The 21,586-nt window shown below is 37.2% G+C and overlaps 1 protein-coding gene across 4 annotated transcripts in view; it reads right to left on the reverse strand.

Annotated features, from left to right (window-relative positions):
* atosa (atos homolog A) overlaps positions 1 to 21,586 on the reverse strand; it is a 75,912-nt gene that overhangs the window by 42,363 nt on the left and 11,963 nt on the right. The window contains exon 2 of one of the 4 annotated variants that reach the window (XM_052040543.1): positions 3,239 to 3,368. The exons of the other annotated variants lie outside the window; for them this stretch is intronic. The gene's annotated coding sequence lies outside the window, so the exon portion shown is untranslated. The remainder of the gene's footprint in view (positions 1 to 3,238; positions 3,369 to 21,586) is intronic. 4 annotated transcript variants of the gene reach the window in all.

Here is a 21,586-nt window from a genome sequence, read left to right on the forward strand (position 1 = left end):
GCTTGGAAAATTTAAAAACTACTTTTAAAACTCAATAGATCTAGTTCTAGAATTCTATTTGCTCTCCAAACTAAAAACTTAGATGTTCACAATAAATTTTAAAAAAATGTTTTGCATATACTGATTACTAGTTGTCTGAATTCTGGAGCTTGTGGCATTATCATTATTTCCCCTTCAAATAACTTTAAAATGCAGTAAGCATAAATAAAAGCTTCTGTATCTGTAATACTCAACAGGGACAAAGAGAATTTAGAATATCAGGAAAGTAATTGTTTTGCTTGATTCATTACATAATAAAGCATTGAAAAACATCAACAATATGAAATACAGTACCTACAGGGTGCTGCAACACCCACGTAAGCTTTTTGAAGCCCCGTCCTGGTACTAGAAGTTCAGGTCTTAGTTTTCGCTCTCAATCAAAATCAACTTGGCAGACAAGCTCCATTGCAGACAAGCCACCTAAACAGAGGGAAAGCTTGCAGTACCAGATCAGGTACGCCAAACATCCATGCAGTTACCCCACTTCTGATATGAGTTACAGATAAATTTCCAGTTCAGCTTGTGCTCCTGAGGGATGCTGGTGGCTGTGAAGGAGCTTTCAAACTGAACAAATACTAAAATTAACCATGCTACTGATGGAAGTCACAATACACTGTTTCAGAGGTTGAAGGGTCAAATCAACTAACAATCATTTTCATGGCTTGAGTGACTTGTTATGCACTGTCATGTTCTATTTTTACTAACTAAGTAGTCAAAAACATAAGAAATTTGAGGAGGCTAAACAAACCTTTGAAAATGCTCTACATTTCACTAAAATCATAATGATCTCGACTTCAACTCTACTTTTCCATCCAATCTGTATATCCTGAATTCTATGAATAAATCTAATTACTCTCCATCTTGGATATATCCAACACCTGCATATTCACAGTCCTCTTAGGGCATAGAACTCCAAAGATTCAGAGTTTTCTGAGTAAAGAAATTTTTCCTTATTTTAAATCCTATACACCAGAATCCTCAAACTTCAGATATCAACAAATTACCAATGATTGACAAAAGTAGTCAATAGAGACACTTTGCCCTAAATTCATCAGCTATATGGTCAACAGGCAACTTATACTTTTCCTACAGTTCAGCCAACTTTCTGCTTTTGACCTGTTTTCAATTCCACCTGAGTGTTCAGCTGGCTTGTCCAGTTAGAAGAGCAAGAAGATCTTTTACTCCTAAATATAATGAACAGGCTTGATAATTTTATGAGTGGAATTATTTTCCAACTCAATAACTAACATATTGGTGCCGATAATGATTTAGTACTCCAAATCCAGACTTTGGTTTATAGCTCCTTAAGATAATGCTTGTATCACAGTGGTTATTGATCCATAAAATGTAGTGATTTAAAAAAAATATTTCCAATGTATTTCTTTGTTGGGAGTCAGACCCAAGTAGGTGAAATTATTAGTAATAGCTTTAGAAATTAACAGAATTTTCCTGATTCACTCTTCCCATTGAATTAAAATCTTTCAGGTCAATAGTATCACACTGTTCAAAAGCATAACACCAGAAAGTATAGTTTCAGAGGTATCATGCTTATTGGACAGAAAATTGTGACTTCCTCAAATAATTAGTTGCTTATTAAATTGGAATAGAGATATCCATTTAACTAAAACCAAATCAAAAGTAGCAATTAAAACCAGGCAAAATAAAATTTTCAAAATTGTCATTCATTAACCCAAAAAGTACAAAACCAGTGAAATTAAAGTAAATACTTAATACTCTTAAAAATTTTTGTTCTTTACTCAGTTCAGTGCACATGGCCACAAAGATTAATAACATTATACAAATATAATGTATTATCCCACCTCTGTAAAAGCAACATTTTTTTGCATTAGCATGTGGACATTTCTTATGAGCCTTGGATACTGTACATATATTTATCTACTTGGTTGGAAATCTCCAATTGCCAAGACACTGGAAAAATTTCCTAATTAAGTTCCAAGCACCTTATCATGCTACTTAAAGGAAACTGCTCACAGGCGTGTGCAGATGTCTGAGCAGGAACTAAAAGAAAACAGCATGGTTCATGTTAGTTAATAATGACAAAAGGTGGAAGAGAATGTATTATTGGTGACACAGAAACTGGACAGTACTATTAATGTAAACAGAAAAGCATAAAGATATTAATAGATGAAATGACTAGCAAAACAGTGGAAAATGAATTTCAAAGTATACAATTTTAAGAATACAGAATCCCCCTTTGGTCTCAAGGAGGACAAAGGAGCAAATATTCCAAAACAGTGAAAACCTAGAAGCACCAAATGTCCAGAAAGGCTCAGGAATCTATGCACATAATGCATTAAGATGTAATATCATTGCTCTCAAGATATAAAGGGGAGGCAATAAAATGGCTGGAAAGAAACTATTTCCGCTGGTTCAGACTTCGAAGACTAGGAGTATGCCTAAAATTAGAGCCAGAATTTCACAACAGAACTTTCAGGAAACATTTCTAAAAGCAAAGTGTGGTTGAAGTTTAACAGTATTCTGTAAATGATAACCGATGCTATGGCAATTGTTAATTTAAATCTATGATAATTTTAGTTAAACAAAGGTGTTAAAGAACATGGGCAAATGCACGTATGTGAAGTTAGGTCACAGATCAATCATGATTTCACTGACTGGTGGAAAATGATAGAGGGGCTAACTCATTTATTCCTGTTCCTATATAGTTATGTTCACAAATTTGGTTTTGTTGAATGGTGGAACTAAATTCAGCCATTAAAAATTAAGAGGCAATTTTTTTTCTTCTGGAAGGAGAGAGAAGTCAAAAGATCTACACAATGAATGGTGCTTTTCCATCAACAAATATCACATTCCCAAAATGAATCAAGTCTCATTTGTTTGGGAGTGGTGGGAAAGGGTACAAGTCTCAACTACAGACTGAATTTCACTGATTTGAATTAATGGACAACATTGGATTCTAGTTTTCTTGGCATTTTCACAAAACTCATTAATTATTTATCAACGTTAATTGTGGTATACCACATTTAATACTATAGGTGTGTATCATAGCAATTAAATTTGTTTACTTCCAAACCAGAATAACTTGAATTGACTCTGTGAAGCACATCATTCAAGTCCAAGAAAATAGTTTATAAATTGGGATGCCAGATAATATAGCTTTAAAAAAATTAAATGAATCTCAAAAACACTATTTTTAAATAAAAATGCACTCACGGCTTACCATGTTAAGAACAGAAACAATGTCCATTATCCATTCTACTTCAGCGTGATCTTCTTTATGAACTTAATGTATAATAGCACTGTGTCGGAGTTCATGATAGTTGATAGTCCTGTCTACCCCATCTTGCTGGCTACAAAAAAAATGTGTGAAGACAACTGGGGTTAACCCCATTTGCCATTACATTGTATATTGTGTGCATGTGGTGTCATTCTGCTATATATACATCCATAATTAAAACTACACTACTGAATTTGCAGTGGCATCATTTTCGTTATACCTGATTAGTTCAAAGGTCCTTGCACCTATGAGAATAAATTATTTAATTTATTCCTGTGGTTTGATTTTGAGAGTGTTTTAAATGATATGCACGTCTTTTGATTTAATTTTATTTGAAGTTTATGCTGCAGCTAGCTCCAGCAGAACCTTACGTATTTAATCCTGCCTCCCTCTCACAGGCCACGTCTGCATACTCATGGATAATTACTGCTTTACACAACTATCCTGTTAACCAGCAGGTGATGTCAGAGTCTTGCATTTCCCTTTCATGTTTTACCATGGCAATCACCAAATTCAGGCTTAGTGTGACAATGCTATCTTCCATCCCATATGACCCAGAATTCAAGTTGCAGTGGTCAAATAGACCATGCAGAAAATACTCTGATACATGACTTCTAAGACGAATCAAGATCTTGCTCACTCAGCATTAGTAGTGAAGACGGAAGTCCAATTCATCTGGATCCAGCTGGCTACACATTAAGTCTGTGCGTCACCAACTGCCACAGACAAAACTATTATTTGTGCTTCCTTATTCAAACCTATAGACCCTACTGAGGAAATATTGGTTTTAAATTTAGCTATGAGATATGGGATAGAAATGTTAAAAGGTATAGGGATAGAAAAGAAAGCGGGAGTTATCAGAACACCAATGCACATTACTGCTGTGTGGAAGTTATACATTTAACACAGTGGCAAAGAAGTTGAGCTGAAAATAATTTTAAAGCTTAAAATGTTTGAATTTAAGTAGTAAAGAAGTCACCTGGTTATGAACTACACACCATCTAGGATTGCAAGCTTTCTTCTGATTTTGGCCATTAAGGATTTCTATAAACTTGTTCAGAAGCCTGACAAAGTAAATATCTGAATGGACACGATTACTTCTTAGGCTTCCAAACAGAACTAATCTGGATCATGGTAATTTTATTCAAAGTTAAAGTACTGGAAAAATGGTAGCCTGTCTCATCCTGAATGAACAATATGAAAAAAGACTTTCAGATTCTAGCTAAAATTACAAATTTATGTAAGAATTATCTAATCTTCTGGGTGGGAGGTGATGTTGAGGGTTCAAGATTGTTAAGACTTCACAGAGACATGAACTGGATGCTGAAGAACAGTGCTCACAGAAAGCACGTTCTTTGTGTTTCTCTCCACAGATGCTACCAGATGTGTTGCACATATCCAGCATTTTCTGTTTCTATTGCACAACGATTTCCATTTTTCCGTATAGGTTATGGTTGAAATATTGGAGCAGTTTAGTGAAAGCACCGACAGTTTAGAAGACATTATCCTCCAAAAAAAATCATACACAGAGAGTAGGTGGTATCTGGAATGCACTGCCAAAGGAGATGGTGGAATCAGATACAATTACTATGCTTAAGAGGCATTTAGACAGGCTCTTAAAATAGGCAAGGCAAAGAAGGATATAGCCCTAATGAGGACAAAAGGGATTAGTATAGATGGGCAAAGGTCAGCATGGATGTGGCAGGCCAAAGGGCACATTTCTGTGCTCTACATCTCTGTGACTCTCTGACCCTAAAAGTTAAAATCCATATCTTGCTGACAGAGAGCTGCCACCCAAACTTATCTAGTCTGAATGCAGAAGACGCATCTTGTTGGCCTGAAACATCCCAGAGTCTGGCAATGAGGCCTGAATATTGTCGAGGCCTGAATATTGTCAAGGCCTTGCGTGGAACACCCAAAACTCCCATGAAAACTTTTGACAGCCAACATAATCCTAAGTGCAGTTTTGCCTGCTGTTATTACTGAGGATTTAATTGAAATGATAGAACAAAGGCAAACTAGTTTTTATAAAGGCATAAAAATTATAGTTTTTTTCTTCTCCACAGCCCTACAGTCCCCACTGAAATTGCAGATCTAATGCCAGGTCTAACCTGCTCCAGGACCTGAGAGCTGATGTCCCCGCATAAATGCAGGGGAACCCCAGAGTAAACTCCGCAAAAACATAGGGAGTTCCAGCTGCAAAACATTTTGAAATATGATTTGCACGTGAGAAGTCTCAAACTTGCTGGTATTTACCAATAAAACCCAGGCCAAAAGTCATTGAAATGGGTCCGGAAAGTTTCCAAATCTTTTAAAATAAAACATACCAATTATTAAACATTTACATTTATCTTTATTCCCTTAAAAAATCTTGCTGAAAATCAAACATTTTTTTTAAATTTCACTTTGCTTTTGTAATCTTCATATTGCAGTTTAACAGATGACTAGAAAGATTAGCAGGCATCAGTCATACAGGTATGTGAAAGGTTACAAACCATAAACTGAGGCCAACTAGAATTTCACATACACCTTCCATAACCCCAAACATTTTTGCACATCCTTCACAGATACTAGTTTGTAATAGTCTTAGGGATGTATGTTTGCCACACAGGAGTCTCTATTGCCTTGCAGATTCTTTGTTTGCTTCATAGGACACTAACATAATCCTTCATCTTAATTCAGAGCCCTTTGACATTCACAATATAATGATTTAAAAATTAGAGAAACAAAAGGTGCACTGTCAAGTCTCAGAAGACAAGCTAAAAACAAATAAGACAAATCAAGAAATAGGATTAGTTGAAGCAAAATTGGTTCTAAAAGTTTATATACAGTAGAAGATCCAGGAAGAAAGCACACTGTCAATTCAAATGCAGGAAAAATAACCTACACCTCCACAAAACTCTAACATTTGAAAATTAATCCAATGTGTATTTAGATAGGAACCACTTCCCAACAAACATGCAATATTTAAATTAGGGTGCAAGTATCCTGCAGAGGATGTTACACTTGTTTACATCCACCATCAACTCCAAGTAGCAAATTAGAAAGTTAACCATGTATGTTACTTGTAAAGAAAATGTAGTTTTAATACAGAAGTAATTCTTTTATCCCAAAGTAATAAGTTCTGGATGGGCTGGAAATTCAATTAATTTCAGAGCTCCTCTAAATTCCATGTCACTCACCTCACTGCAGTTGATTAGGTAGTTTAAAACTGAAATAAAACTTTGAGGAAGGCATGCAAAACACACTAACCAGAGCAGCTTTTCTCAACCGAGGAATAAAATGTAGTCATGGATACTTAAATAAAAGGATATACAAGGGAGAACTTCAACCTCACAGGTGGATTTACCATTCTCGGATTAAATGATTGAAGTACAGAATGAGCAAGAGTTGAAATAGAAATGTACTAACTGCACCCACATGAGGAAATCAGACTTGTAAATAACCCGATGAAATGTACTGCAGGATCTTCCTGGAGAAGAGTTCATCAGCCATGAATGTAGTTCCATGGTTGTTTTACTGATGGCATTTCGATAATCACAACCACAGTATAAAATCAAAGCATATGAAACCGTAGATCAGAATCCAACCACACAACTGGAAAAATATTGGCAGACCACAAGAATGGTAATTCAGGAGAATCTAAAAATCAAGAAAATAATTTACGCATTTGAATTATTTTCAGGGAGCTAGTTATCATTACTGCAAACAAAAAAAGAGATGTGCAGATTCTTTTGGGTTATCCAAAGGGGATCCACTTAAACATCTGTGAAAAATACTCCTCTGGGTCAGCCACAGAATATAATGTACTCCTGCTTCTTACAGATGAATCCTCACATAATCCTCAGACCTTCCAATGGCCTCTGTCCATCTTATCACTAGAAAATGCCAGTGTGATACCAGCTACCTTGATTTCTCTATTCCCCACATTCACACTCGTCTACCTTCTTCTAAGCTTGCACTCTGTTTTCTCAGCTGCAACCCTGATGTTACTAAAGTTACTACAAACATCGTGTTGCTCTTTGATGAGCAAACCTCCACGTGAAGAATGTTATATGTCCACTCTGATACCATCCTACCCTTCCATTGGATCATGACGCTTACCATGTATCAACACATCACTCTCCAGGTTCTCAGTGACCTCATCACAAAGACCTGAAATCTCATAAAGCTTAACCTCACACAAGCTCATTCCTAGACCTAGAAATAGGATCCTGCAAATGGACATGCTGTTTGTGCTTGTCCTTGATCCACAGAACTCATTTTTCTCCCCTCAGCGGTTTTTTTTGTGAACTACATTGCAATTCTTCCCATATCTTCTGATAATTTTTTTTTAAATAGTCTATCACCTGCCTATCTCTATCTCTTACCTGCATCTACCTATCACCAACTTGTGCCCACCCTGCCTCCCCTCTTTTGTCTACCTATCACTGCTCTGCTTTTCCCTCCTATATATTGGGCTTCCCCTTTTCCTATCTTCAAGTCCTGAAGAAGGGTCCTGACCCAAAACATTGACCGCCTGCTATTCTCCACAGATACAGCCTGGCCTGTTGAGTTCCTCCAGCATCAGTGTTTTTCATCTTGATTCTTTCATCCTCAAGCATGCCTCTCTAAAGTCAAGGCCTTGTACTTTCTCAGATTTATGCTCATCTTACGCAGAATTCCTCATTTGAATGACTGAAATTAGCTTCTTACCCCTGCCACTGTACTAAAATGCCCCTCAGATTGATTCCACCCCTTTTCCTTACAACCGCCTGAAACTGAACCAAGGTGTAAATGTAAACTTGGTATCACATTTGAATCCCAGATGACTTTTGGAACTTGTATCTCCATTATCACCAAGCCAGACTACTTCCATTCCCATAACATTATTCAACCAACCTCAGTGCCTTGAATACTGGAACTCACATCCACACCATCGTTCCCATTCCAACTCAGACCTAGTCAGCTTCCCTCTTTCTGCCCTTGACAAATTTCAAGTAATCCAAAATTCAGCTGTCCAAGTTACAGCAACTCCCATTCACCAATCTCCTCCATATTTGATGACATATAATGGATCCCAATTAAGCAATACCTCAATTTTAAAACTCCCTTGCCTGTTTATAAATCCCTTCATGGTTTCACCCCTCCCTATCTCTCTAATCTCCTCCCTTCCTTAAGCACTTTGAGATGTATATACTCCTCCAAATCTGGCCTCTTGCTCATCCCCAAATTTGGAGCATCTACTATCAGCACTGTGCTTCCAGTTATTAAGCCCTTTCATTTTAGAATTCCTTCCCCAAACCTCCCTTCCTCTCTATTCCCCTTTAAGGAACTCCTTGCCAGACATTTGGTCATCTGCCCTAATATCTCCACATGTGGTAAGGCATCAATTTTTTTGTTAATGTTCCTGTAAGTCCCTTAGCATATTTAATAATGATGAAAAAATCTATAGGAATGCTTATCATTCAGTCAGTGCTAAACTCTTCAGGTTTGAGTGATTTATTTTATTTCTTTCAATTCATTTACTATATAGGTTGTTCTCATTGCAGTCTCCTCTCCAATGGGGAAGCAAACATGAGATGGGCAACCACTTAGTTGTACATCTGTGTTCAGGCATATTGTGACCATGAACTTCAAAGTGCTTGCCATTTCACTTTTGTTCTCCCTACTCTCAGCCTCCCACTCTGTTCCATTGAAACTCGATGGAAGTTCAAAGAACATCTGATCTTTCACTTCAGTATTTTAGTACCTTTCAGATTCAACAATTATCACACAACTACCACTCAGTTTTTAAATTTTACCATTTACATGTACAGCTCCTCCTTTCTGATCTGTTTAGTTAATTGTTCCATTACTAAATCATTTTGCCCATATTATTCTTTTTTGTAATTAATCACTCCTGCCCTCACTTTGTCATGAGCTTTACTTCTTCCATTCCCCCACTCCACTACCCATAACTCTGCTTCTCCCATGTTCTATTTTAAAGATTAAGACTCTGACTTTCTGCTGTTCTGGCAAAATGTTAGCACTCTCTCTCCCCAGACACAGGATATCTAGCATTTTCCACTCTTCCACTGAAGCACCTCTTCTGGATGGCGCTTGGAGACCATACAACAAATGATCACCTGCACTAAAGCATCATCCCTGGCACTAAATGCTTTATGTAGTTGCAATTCACCATCCATTAAGCCAATGCAGATTCATTGACAATACTATGCCTCAGAATCAGAAGGACGTGGGTTCCAGCGCCACTCCAGAAAATTTAGCACATTAAGCTAACAGGCCAGAGCCACAAGAGACTGTAAATGCTGGAATCTGGAGCAACAAACAATCTACTGGAGGAACTCAATGGGTCGAGCAGCACCTGTTGGGGAGGGAGATGTTGACAATTCCCCCCCAACAGAAGATCCTCGACCCACTGAGTTCCTCCAGCAGTTTGTTTGTTGCTCCAGGCTAACATACCAGTTCAGTACAGAGACAATGCTCCACTGCCAGAGTTAATAACTTCTCAAATAAGTTGCTAAATTAAGCTTCTATCTACCCTCTGTTGAATTTCAAAGTTACAAAAGCATTACAAGGAAGAATGAGTTTCTTTTGTTATCCTATTCAATTATTTTCCATCAACCAATAATACCAATATTTGTCCCTCAAGAAACACCACCAGAAACGGTGTAATACATTTGTCTTACTACCATGCACAAAATGGCAGCCATAGTTTCTTACATCACAAGATTTACTATTTCATGAACAACAAAGCATGCTGAAGCCCAGGTATTATGATGGTGACACATGGAAGAGAATTGCAAACATTTAGGCTCAGTGGCTTGTTTTTGGATTCAACGTGGTCCAAATTTACCTGTAAGAAGCACAAACATACTACTATCACTGTGAAATAACATCCATAATAATATCAGTCTATATGCTGACAATTAAATCACAGCATATTTTATTCCACTTCAGCATTCTTATTATTCTATTAGATGACATTAGCAAGTGAACAAAGTGAGACTCTTTAAAAGAAAAACAAAGAATATATCTTTAGCAAAATCTACAAAGAAGCCACAGTCCATACCATTAATGCTATTTATGCTAGGACACAATTTCTATTGTTATCTGTTTATCATTTGTGGTTTTCTCAAATGGTGCTTTGTAGCTAGCAATTAAATGCAATTTCTCTTTAATGAATCATTTAAAGATGTCTTGCTATGTTTTTCCACATTCAGCTGGTGAGCTGCCTTCTCTGACCCTTTATTTCATTTGCAAGGTTTTTGAGAAACAGGAGAACGCATCTGCAGCTCATTTTCTACAATGAGTTTAACATCTCTGTTCATAAAATGGGTCTTTCTCTGCCATGTTCAAGAATTTTCAAAACAGGTCTCTGACTGTAATTACAATCCAATGATTTGGAAAGTTTAAATACCTCGATAATGGTTTATGTTTTGATTGTTGTGTTTGGTTACTTCCATGTTGCTTTTAATCAATATTGCACTAAATTGGTCTCACGTGAAACTAAGCACATTCTGAAGGTTAAAATACTCTCATTCACTAAGTTACTGCTCTGAAATTACACCTTCCTTTGGTTTTGTGGTATTTCTACTTTTCAATAGCTATAACTAATTGAGTACCATCAGAAAAGTTGAAATTCCATTTTTTTCAGATCAAGGTAATCTTTTATTGTTTGGGGATTAATTCCAAAATATTAGCATATTCTTAAGTTTTCTTGATTCTCTGCATCTAATTTGGTTAATATCTCTACTTGAAGAAAGGCTGGAATTGCAAAACAGCCCAAGACCATTTTTTTTTTAAAAAAAGACCTGTAACTAACCTTAGATATTAAGAATGCCTCCAAATTGTTCTCAACTTGTACTTAATAGGTTAGCTGAGCGAGTAGTAGTATAGAAATGCAGTTTGTATAAATTCAAACTCTGTGCAATTTACAAATTTGTAAATGTCAGATTAAAATTCAAAATAAGTGATATACAAATTTAGATAGTTCATAGAAAATAATTCACAGTAACAAAAGTTAATTTACAACAACAGCAGAGGCCTGAAGAAAATTTGGAAATCCAGTAAACAGTTCAATGGAAAAGTTTTGTGCAACACAGGCAATAAAATACCGTAATTGTGATGGATATGGCTCACTTTAATTAAAGATGTACCAGCAGCTTTAAGCATGCAAACATCCTGTAGTGTTAAAAAGGAGAAAATTAGGTAAGCAATTTCTGTGAAGCAGCAGCAAGTTTACAAAATTGTTATTATAATTTCCACAGTAATACACATTTCCACATTAGAGTGGTCATAGTGTTTCTGTACTGAGGTGGTGATTAGGGTTGTGCAGGTTGGTTGAAGAACCATATGGTTGAAGGGAAGTAGCTGTTCTTGAACATGGTGTGGGACTTCAGGCTTCTGTACCTCCTGCCTGATGGTAGCTGCAAGAAGATGGCATAGCCTGGATAGTGGGGGTCTTTGATGATAGATGATGTAGGTCTATCTATTGTCCAGGTAACAATTTTATTCGCTCTGAGGAAAAACTTTTCTTTTACTGGAAATGGTTTAATTTGGGAGCAAATCTCCAGCGTAGTTTTGGTCACCTTCTTTACGTATCCATCCACTAATTCACAGATCTTCTCAGAAACAGGCAAAAAGCAAAGTTCAGGAGTTGGTCTCAACAAGATCTTGAACTTTGTGAGGGCTATCCTCGAGCAGCAGGCTCAACAAAAGGAGATGCAATCTGCATCTCCCCACACTTGCAGGGTCAGGAATTGGAGCCTAGCCTTGTTTCACCATGTTGGTTCTTGTCCAAGTGACTTGGGGTGTGCAGTTTATAGTCTTCTGGTTGGTCCATTTTTTTCTGCAGCTTGCATGAAGCAAAATCGCCCCAATGCCCATAACGACCCTTTCTTCAAAGTCTATCAGTTGTGCCTGTCACAACTCCTCATAGGCAATTACAGAGGAAGTGCTGGCTGCTGAATATGTACAAATAATGGGTATTCCTATTTATATAATCACTACTATTCTCCCTCTGCATCTACATAAAACCTGACCTTGGGTTTTTTATTTTGTTAGTGTTAAAATGAATATAAATCAAAGCAGAAGTCACTTGGATTTTAAATATAGTTTTACAGATCTATTTCAATAGCTTACAATTATAACACTCCCCGTGACAGGTTTCAGAGAACCATTTATCACAGAGTAATACAGCACAGAAAAAGGTTGTATAAGAGCCATGTCCAAATTACTGTTGAAGAGAATATCTTGACTGAAATTTTAAAAGTAGGGAAGGATTTAAAGATATAGTTTGTATTGCTGAAGCAATAGCCTTGTATTATGAAGTGGACAGCAGACCCAAAGTTGTAAGGGGTGCAAGAAAGGAAACAGGGTTAAAAGAACCACTTAGGTTAAGGCACTAAAATCTGACAAGAGAAATTAATTCTTTGCAACACAGAAATCTTGTATGAAAATCCACAGCTTGTACATAATAAAGAAAAAGATTGCAACATTCTGAATCAGCCGTAGTTTGTAGAAGGTGGAAGATATACCCCAATCTTACAGAAATTAAGTCTGATGGTGATAACAAGCTTGGTGACAAGTGGGGATGGTAGGAGTGAAGGTTGGTGACGATACAAAAAGTAGTGGGAGGTGAATTATAACACAATAGATACAAAAAAGTAATTTGGAAACACTCCCAAATTTAGCATCAATGCAACTAACCCTAGGTGGCAGTGAGGGAAATTAGTGGAATTAAAGGCACAAGAAGATTCAAGCCTGTGCTTAACAAGACAAAAACTGACTCTGTTAAATTCCTTGCTAGTCAACTATTGAAAATTAAAGCTATATGCATACATACGAAATCTGATCTGTGCTTTCATTGATACCACAACTAGTTATCATTTAGAAAATTAAAAGGATTGAACAAGAACAACCCAGGGGGTGCACGTGCAGTGAAAATGAGAGCACGGTAGAGGAAACCTGATACAATATGGTATTAACAGCAAGGGGAACGGGACAAGGAGGGCGGGAGCTCAGCAATCAGATGGAGTAAAAAAATAATTAAAATTGTTTTCAGTGCATTGTACGTGCTAAAGTAATAAAGCCTACTGAGGCAGACAAAAATCTGGAGAACTGAAAACCTCCCAAATACAAAGTTTCGGGGGTGGGGGGGAGGGTGGTGGTGGTGGGGGGAGGTCAGTGAATAGAAGTCTGGGTGAGTGCCAAGGGAATTGAAAACAGAACAAAACTAAAAAAGCCTGAAGCTGGAAAGTTAATCAGAGGTTATCTGGCATAGAGAGTTCAAAAGGTAACTTTGTGTTGGTAATTTATGAATTGAAGGTTACAGGGTGCCTGGTGGCCAGAAGAGTTGACTGATATTTAAAAATGAAAAAAAAACAGTTGACAGACCAAGAAAATAGCCACAACAGAGATCACTTTGAAAAAGAACATTTTCCATGAAATATTTGTTTTAAATTGGAACATCCCAGTAAAATTATATAGCATACATTGTAATTGAATTACATTGTATGAACTTTTTCCTATAAAAAGAGGTCAACACAGTAATTTGAAGCAAAGATTTGAGAAAACTACCACCACGGGTCATATTTTGAAACGTAATTAAATACAAAGCCTCAGTCTATCAATGTCCTCTTGGTGCATTGACATAGTACAGTAAAAAAAGGTCACATTATCAAGAGTTGCTGCCTAAACTTGTTGCAAACGCCTTTCATTTACAAGGAGTCCTAGTTTCTTCATGATAAGGAAACTTATTCCCTTGAGTTGCACTGTGAGATACTGTTTCAACCTCACGTAAAAAGGGTATTTACGATAACCAAAGCAGTAGCAATCAAATTCCAAACAATGGTAGTTTTCAAATTTTTGTTTGAGAGAATTCCTGAAAATACTGACATGTTCCTAAGAGACTCCCTGCAAATATTGATTTACTCCCAAGGATTCTGTCCTCTCAAAAGTAATACTAGTTATCCATAGGCAAACATTGATTTTCTTTTTAAAAATTCTACAATGACAAAAATAAAATGCTAGCATGGTAAACACAACTATGGCCCCTCTGGGATTCCCTGCCAATCCCCTAGAATGTCTTTGCAGGGCTCTCATTATCAGGGACATCATTTTGAAAAATATGTTCCAGAACATTTACAGAATTAAAATCCATAGATTCATCAATCTAGAGCTGAAAAATTGAACATGATTTTGACATCAGTAAGATATAATCAAGCAAGAATTTGAGAAGGTATTGGAAGCTACAATGAATCGTGTTTAGAAACTACTTCAACCAGTCTTTTGGGTTTTCCTTTATGCAATTCATTACCTTTTCATTTTCACCAGATAACTTCAACAAACACATTTGGTACATACTCTTCCAAAAGGATGTGCAAATTACAATCCACAAGCAACAGCCCCCAATTTTCTCGTGTTTATTGCTTATTTTCTGCTTTATATTATTTGAATTTTATGCCCCTGGTGATTTGGAAAGGACCCGTTCTTTTTGCTGTCTCTCATTGGTAAGTAAATCCTCGGATAGAATACCAAGATCTATATTAGCAATGTGAGATGCATAAATTAATGTGAACATCATTCGAAATGTTACACGTGGCTTGAAGGTTTCACAGCAAGCATTAAGAATAAATACTTGGGTACTTTCGTTCCACAGCCTGGTATCTCCAAGGCTCAACAGATGTCTTATGGCAGTAGAAAGTACAATTAGTCATGAAGCATTGTGCATTTTTAAGGAAATCTGCAATTCACTTTTCATTAGTAAAATTTACATTGTTCAATAGAAGAACCTTTGCCATCATTTTAAGTAACCACAGTGGAGGTGAACAGAGGAGATGTGGAGATGAGATGATGGGTGCAACACAAGTGAAAAGCTGAACTATTAATGAGACAACAATCACAACATTCAGATCATGGAAAACATTACCATTCATGGCACTAAATTTCACTGCACAACTCTGAAAGGCTTCAATAGATTTGAAAATGATAAGCTAGTCATTGTAACAGTGAGCCATCAGAAATAAAGTATATAGTGCCATTAAATAAGTTACAGATGACAAAACACCAGCAACTAGTTTTGCTACATTGCTGTTAACTACAATATGAATATTGGAGATGGTTTCATCTCTGCAATGCTTTCTTGCCAGAAAAGATGCCAAGGAAGAGGAGGCTGAAGAGAAAAAAGTTCAGGGTCAGGCAAGAAAGGAGAAAAATTGCAAATGGATCTATCCTAATGTCCAAACAAACTCCAACAAAACATTTGTGTTGTACTGCTTTTTGAAAAGTTGTTCTTATCCACATCTTTGAATTTGCATAATTAGCTATTGTTCAATCCCCACCTTTGCAGTCTATTCCATTAATATAAAACCCACAAAATTATGCTTAAATTGTATTTCCATTCTCCCTCTTCCACATTTAGCACAAAGCCCCTTTGTTGTTGAATCAATAAGCATGTTAAATATACTAATCATGCAAATTTGCAATCTCAATCTGCTACCCAAATCGTATTGAAGTAGGATTTGAGTATGCCTGCACTAGTATCCATGCAACTGGGATTCTCTAGATAGAAGAAGAAGAAACATTGGGATTGGCCAGCAATCAGCTCAAATTCTTGAAGATATGGCTAAAAAAATCTTTCAGATGCAAAGAAAGTTATAATTTTCAGGATACCCCATAGATTTATGATCATAAATTGGCAAGGATACTGACTTTTTCAAATTCAGTGGGTCATAATTTTTGCACCTTGCAGTCATGGTGGTCGACAATTAAAAAGCTAACAGGAGGAGATGGCTCCAGAAACACAGGGTCCATCACAAGTGCTAAAAACAAGCCACAATTATTATCAACAATGTGCAGTCAGAAGTGCCAAATAGATAATCCACCTCAACTACCTTGCGAGATCCGTATCATCAATGAAGCTGTGCTTCAACAAATTTGATTCACTCTAGGTAATAGCTAGAAACAGCTGAGAACTCTAGATACAGCAAAGGCTATCGGACTGACAACATCCTAGCCACAATACTGAAGACCCGCACCAAGGTGTTCCAGTACAGTTACAACATTGATATCCAAGAAATGGATGTCATTCCTGTTTTCCTGTTCGCAAAAATGACAAATCCAATATGGCTAATTATCACTTAGTCTTCTCAATCACTGTCGACGGCACAATCAAGCAGCCCTAACTCACCATTGACCAGGTTGGGTTTCATCAGATCAATTCTGCTCCAAGCTTTGGTCCAAAAAATAGGATTCCAGAGATGAGAGTGAGAGCCCTGATAAAGCCGAAGTCTACGTACATAAAGGGGAAAACACTCTGAAGAAAGTTGGCTGTGGTTGTTGGTGGCCAATTATCCCAGTCCAGAACATTACTGCAAAGTTTCTTCGGGTGGTCTTCAAGGACCAATCATCTTCAGCTGCTTCAAATATTGATTTTGCTTCTATCATAAACTCAGCAATGGGAATATTTGCTGATGTATGCGCAATTTTTAATTCCTTCTGCAACTCCTCAACAAATAAAGCAGTCCATACAGCAAGACCCAGAAAATGGAGGCAGCACTTTGGCGCAACTAGTAGAGCCACTGTCCCACAGTGCCAGAGTCCAGAGTCCAATCCTGACCTCAGATGCTGTCTGTGTGGAGTTGACACATTCTCCTGGTGACCAACTGGGTTTCCTCCAACATCCCAAAGACATGAGAGTTAATTGGCCACTGTAAATTGCCCCGTGTGTAGGCGAGTGATAGAATCTGGAAGATGATGTGAACGTGGGGGAGAATAAACATGGGATTAACATAGGATTTTAGTAGATGAGTGGTTGATGGTTGGCGCAGACTCAGTTCGTTATGGTCTGCAACTTAAAGAGAGCGTTTCTTCTGTCAAGACCCAAGCCATTTAAGTGAAAATTAAGCAACAGTAATTGCAGTAAATTTTGAGATGGTCCGCTAAGTTAGTTCTTTCCTTGTTGATCCAGCACCAATTTTTTAATCACTTCAGAAACATAATTTGTAGATCAACCTTTGATAACACAGATTAGGAACAAGCATTTGGGAGACCAGCGGGATGGGTTTGCTGTCTGCTGCAGATCTCTTGGCGTCTTCTGCTGTATAGGAACTCAGGTTGCAATAATACCTGAATGGTTGAGTTAAACACATTGGTTTAACTACACATTGTCATTGACTGGCCTATGTTTTCATTTAAATATATTTCTGGTCAGCTGCATTTCCAACTTGCTAACTGTCTGGATTACAAACAGTTCTCAGGAACTAAACCCTGTTGTAAGCTGGGGAGGATTTGTAAAGGGATAAGGAGAGCACTGGGAATTCTTGGTTGCATTGCATAGATGACCATCACAAGTTTGGGCACATGGAAGGAAAGAAGAGATAAAATTCAGACTGAGGACACAGACAAGTAAAGTTTGGATGGAATAATGACAGTGAAAGACCAGAAAAAGTAGTCGTGTACAAATGGGGTAGGTTGCATGAGTGGACAGAGAGGAGGTAGTGATGGCTGTATTGGAAAGGGGGCATAGAAAAGCAAGTCTAGTAGTAATAAGGAAAGGGTGGAAACAATCCCTGAGAAAATAATGTGTTTTGCATACAAGGAAGTGAGTACGAAGATTGCAGGCCATATCAGGGAGTAATACCACACTGTTTCAGTGAACTTGACACACTGTCAACAACAAGGAACAAACACAACTGACCTCAGTGTTGCTGCACCAAATGTCATACAGTAGCTTCTCTAACATGAACAGTCAATTTAACCTTGCATGATTAACAAAGACAATTATACATCAGTCTCTAGAATAATTTTCTTGTGCCAGAAAGTCAGTTACAAAGTTAAATGAAATTTGAAAATTCCCAAAACTTGATGAAATTTGTATGCTCAAAGAACACTGGAAAAAATCCTGCAACACAATAATCTGGAAGGTATTATTAAGTTCTTTAATGGTGTGTAAATCAGTAATGTTCTAGTTAAATAATGAAATAAAACAGGTACTGCAGTGTGCCTTCACGTAGCTTTGTTTGAAAGACAAGATAGGTTGAGAATGCACTAAAGTCACAACTTAGAACAGAAGCCATGTAAATCAAGAGATTCCTGGAGGGTGCCTTTTTAGGGGTTTTACTCTGTTATTTTCATAAATTGTAAGCTATATCTGACCTAGGCCAGACAAACATTAACAAAAGATTAATTTTTGAGGTAATTCGAAGGTAAAATACTTCCGCAGCCAGAAATTAAAGAAAGCTGATCTACTAAATGCAGATGAAACATAATGAAACAACCTAAATCTTTGCTATCCATTGGGTAATTGATGATAATGTGAATCATAAGTAATAAATCTACTGAATTCAATCACATAAAAGAATAAAGTTAGGGAAAACTCAACATTTCTGTGTACACTCTTGTGTTCCAGCCCCTTAAACATGTTACATGGGGGAAAATGTAAGAGAAAGCAATGAAAATATAACATACAAAAGCACTCTCCACAGTACACACCTTTTCTATGCAGCCATAATTTTCCTTTTTGAACAAAGAATGTTTGACTTCTTGAGTAAAGGAAGTTGCCTCTGGCTAATGCTGGGCTGCACTGTCAGTATCTGAGTGCACCAGATGTCTGCAATGGTCAAAACAACATGTTCTGCTGTGGTGCATATTAGCTCCAGCCTATCACTCTGCAATGCACTGCTTCTACAATGAGGCAGACTTAGAGCAGGCATAGCAACAGCCGAGCAACCTGATTGGCTGGCAGCAATACGAAACCCACAGTGTCAAACTCTGCTATAGTTTCCTGTCTGTTCAGTAGCAGCCAGTACTTCCCTGCTCACAGCTGCAATCAGACAAATTAAAGTTCAGAGTACAACAGCAGCTTATTACACTGGCAATGGTAGGACTGAGTCGGTAATATATAACATACCTGCTTTGCCCATATATATACACACACACACACACACACTCAGTAACTTTAAATACAGTTTATTACTTCAGTACGGTTTATAAAGAAATGTTACAAAATTCTTACTCAATCATGAAAATTAACACTGCCAATATAAAAGTAATCAGAAAAGTTTAATGGGTATGTCATGAGACTAAATCTTGTTAAACATAATATTTTTAAATGAAGAAAAAGCTTCCTTCTGCCACTTTCCTTGTGCTGCTAATCAGCTGCCTTCAAATGCAAAGTGGATGCTTCTTTAAACCAGTCACCAAAGCTAATCAATTACCAACTGGTTGGAGTGGCACAGTGCTCTACTCAGAAGAAATAACTGATGATTCATTTTCTTTCTTGCACACATGCATGAACCTCTTTTAATATCAATTAAGATGCTTCTGTCTATCATTAGAATAACCCATCCTCCAATCTCAAATACAGGCTCAATTAGGAAAACTGATGAAGTTGACAAAACACCTTCAGAAATAAAATTTAGGACCTAAAATTAATCCTACATTTTCACAAGAGGCAAAGAAATATGGCACACAGAAATGATTAATGCCGTAATCTAATCATGGTGCAAGTGATGAATGTAAACCAGTCAGTAGAAAGGATCTTGAATTGTTCTGAGTTTTACAATACTATGCTTTCAATCTGGAATTTCAGTTCAAAGCCACTAGACACCAATGGGATTAAGAATCTTCTGTTGCTTGTAAACATCTTATCAAGAGCATACCTGGTGGTACAAATTTATTGATCTTATAGATGAACCATACAGGGGAAAAAAAAACTTGGGTTGAATCACAGGGCTGTGCCAATTTAGTTGGAGACAATTAAAAAGTTGCCTTTGGACTGTGGAAGACAAAACAAAACATACAACTCAGATTTTCCCTTGATACTGTGTATACATGAATGTCAGAATAAGCACTGGTTACAATATTCTGCACTATAACATTCAGTATCAAGATTTATTTGAATAATGGCCATCTATGGAAAGTATCAAATAGTACTTGGTGCCCTTTAAATTACAATGAATAATGAGGTGGGAAGTCAGTAAGCAAAAAAGTGAATGCAAACTGAGCTTTGATCCTCTTGAAACATGCCCAAAACATATATGCACCAGAAAACTGACAATAGACAGTATGGCAATTGGAAATTTCAAACAGCCAGTAGATTGTATAATGAAGACAAATTAATTGTATTTATGCATGATACTCATGATCCCTGCTCTACTTTATGCATCTGAGATCTGGACCACAAACAGCAGACATATCAAGGCCCTGAAAAGATGCTACCAACACCATTTCTGCAAAATCCTTAAGCTTACTGGAAGGATAAACAAACTACCAGTGTCCTCTCCCAGACCAACTCGGTTGGCTCTGCTGTGCAGGCCCTGCCATTAAGCATGTCCAACAGCAGTCTCTTGAAACAGATTATTCCAAGCTCTGACATGCAAAAAGATTACCAGACAGAGAAAGGGAAAGATTAAGGAATTTGCTCAAAACCTTCTAAAGAAAAATGCAACATTCTCGCTGAATCCTGGCAATTCACATGCAATGATTGCTCAAAATGGAGAAGACTTTGATGTGATATTAGGGACCTGAAGTTAATGCATCAGGAGTACATAGAGGCCCACCGTAAACAGCAGAAGGAATGCACCACTTTGCAAACTAATGTCAGTAACCCTGCCCCATGTGTAAGCAAGACTGCAGTTCGCTTGTTGACCTCATCAGTTGCCCCAGAAAACTGGAGTGAACGCAAGTGATCCTTGATCCCGAGCGACTGGATAAGAACAAGGTGGTCTGGGACTACATGAAGGCAACAGCTTTGAGAAAAATTACTCCATTTTCTTACCTTCATTAGTAATTGTTTTAAGTAAGCTAGTTAACTGATTGACATCATTCAGACTCTGTGAGAAGATTACTTACTGCCTTGTACAAAACGCAAGTTGTCCACAGGTCTGGAATGCACCACGATGTTACTGCAATTTGGCAAAGGTACTAACAGGGAAAAACATTTGAACTAAATATGCTAATTCACTCACAAAGAAGAAAACATGGAAACGACTAATGAGTGAGTGCACAGGAAAAAAAATACACAACTCATTTCCAAATTTTAAAACTTAGTATTCGACAAAAGAAACAGTAGATGCCAGGTCAAAACAAAAATTATTAAATCAAATGGCCATAATTTTCCATCAGAATGTTTTAAAATCTTTGAAGTCAACTAAATCTTAAACCAAAACTGTTCTGTGGAAGCACAGTGCAACATGGAAGTCACATGTAAATGGATGAATCCAGTTTAATTGGCGATTTAATTTTCAGATCAAAGAACTTGCAGTACCAATCTGACAATGAAAATTTTAATTCATCAGAAGAACA

The sequence above is a fragment of the Pristis pectinata genome, chromosome 28 (genome assembly GCF_009764475.1).
Source record: "Pristis pectinata isolate sPriPec2 chromosome 28, sPriPec2.1.pri, whole genome shotgun sequence".
Taxonomy (NCBI): domain Eukaryota; kingdom Metazoa; phylum Chordata; class Chondrichthyes; order Rhinopristiformes; family Pristidae; genus Pristis; species Pristis pectinata.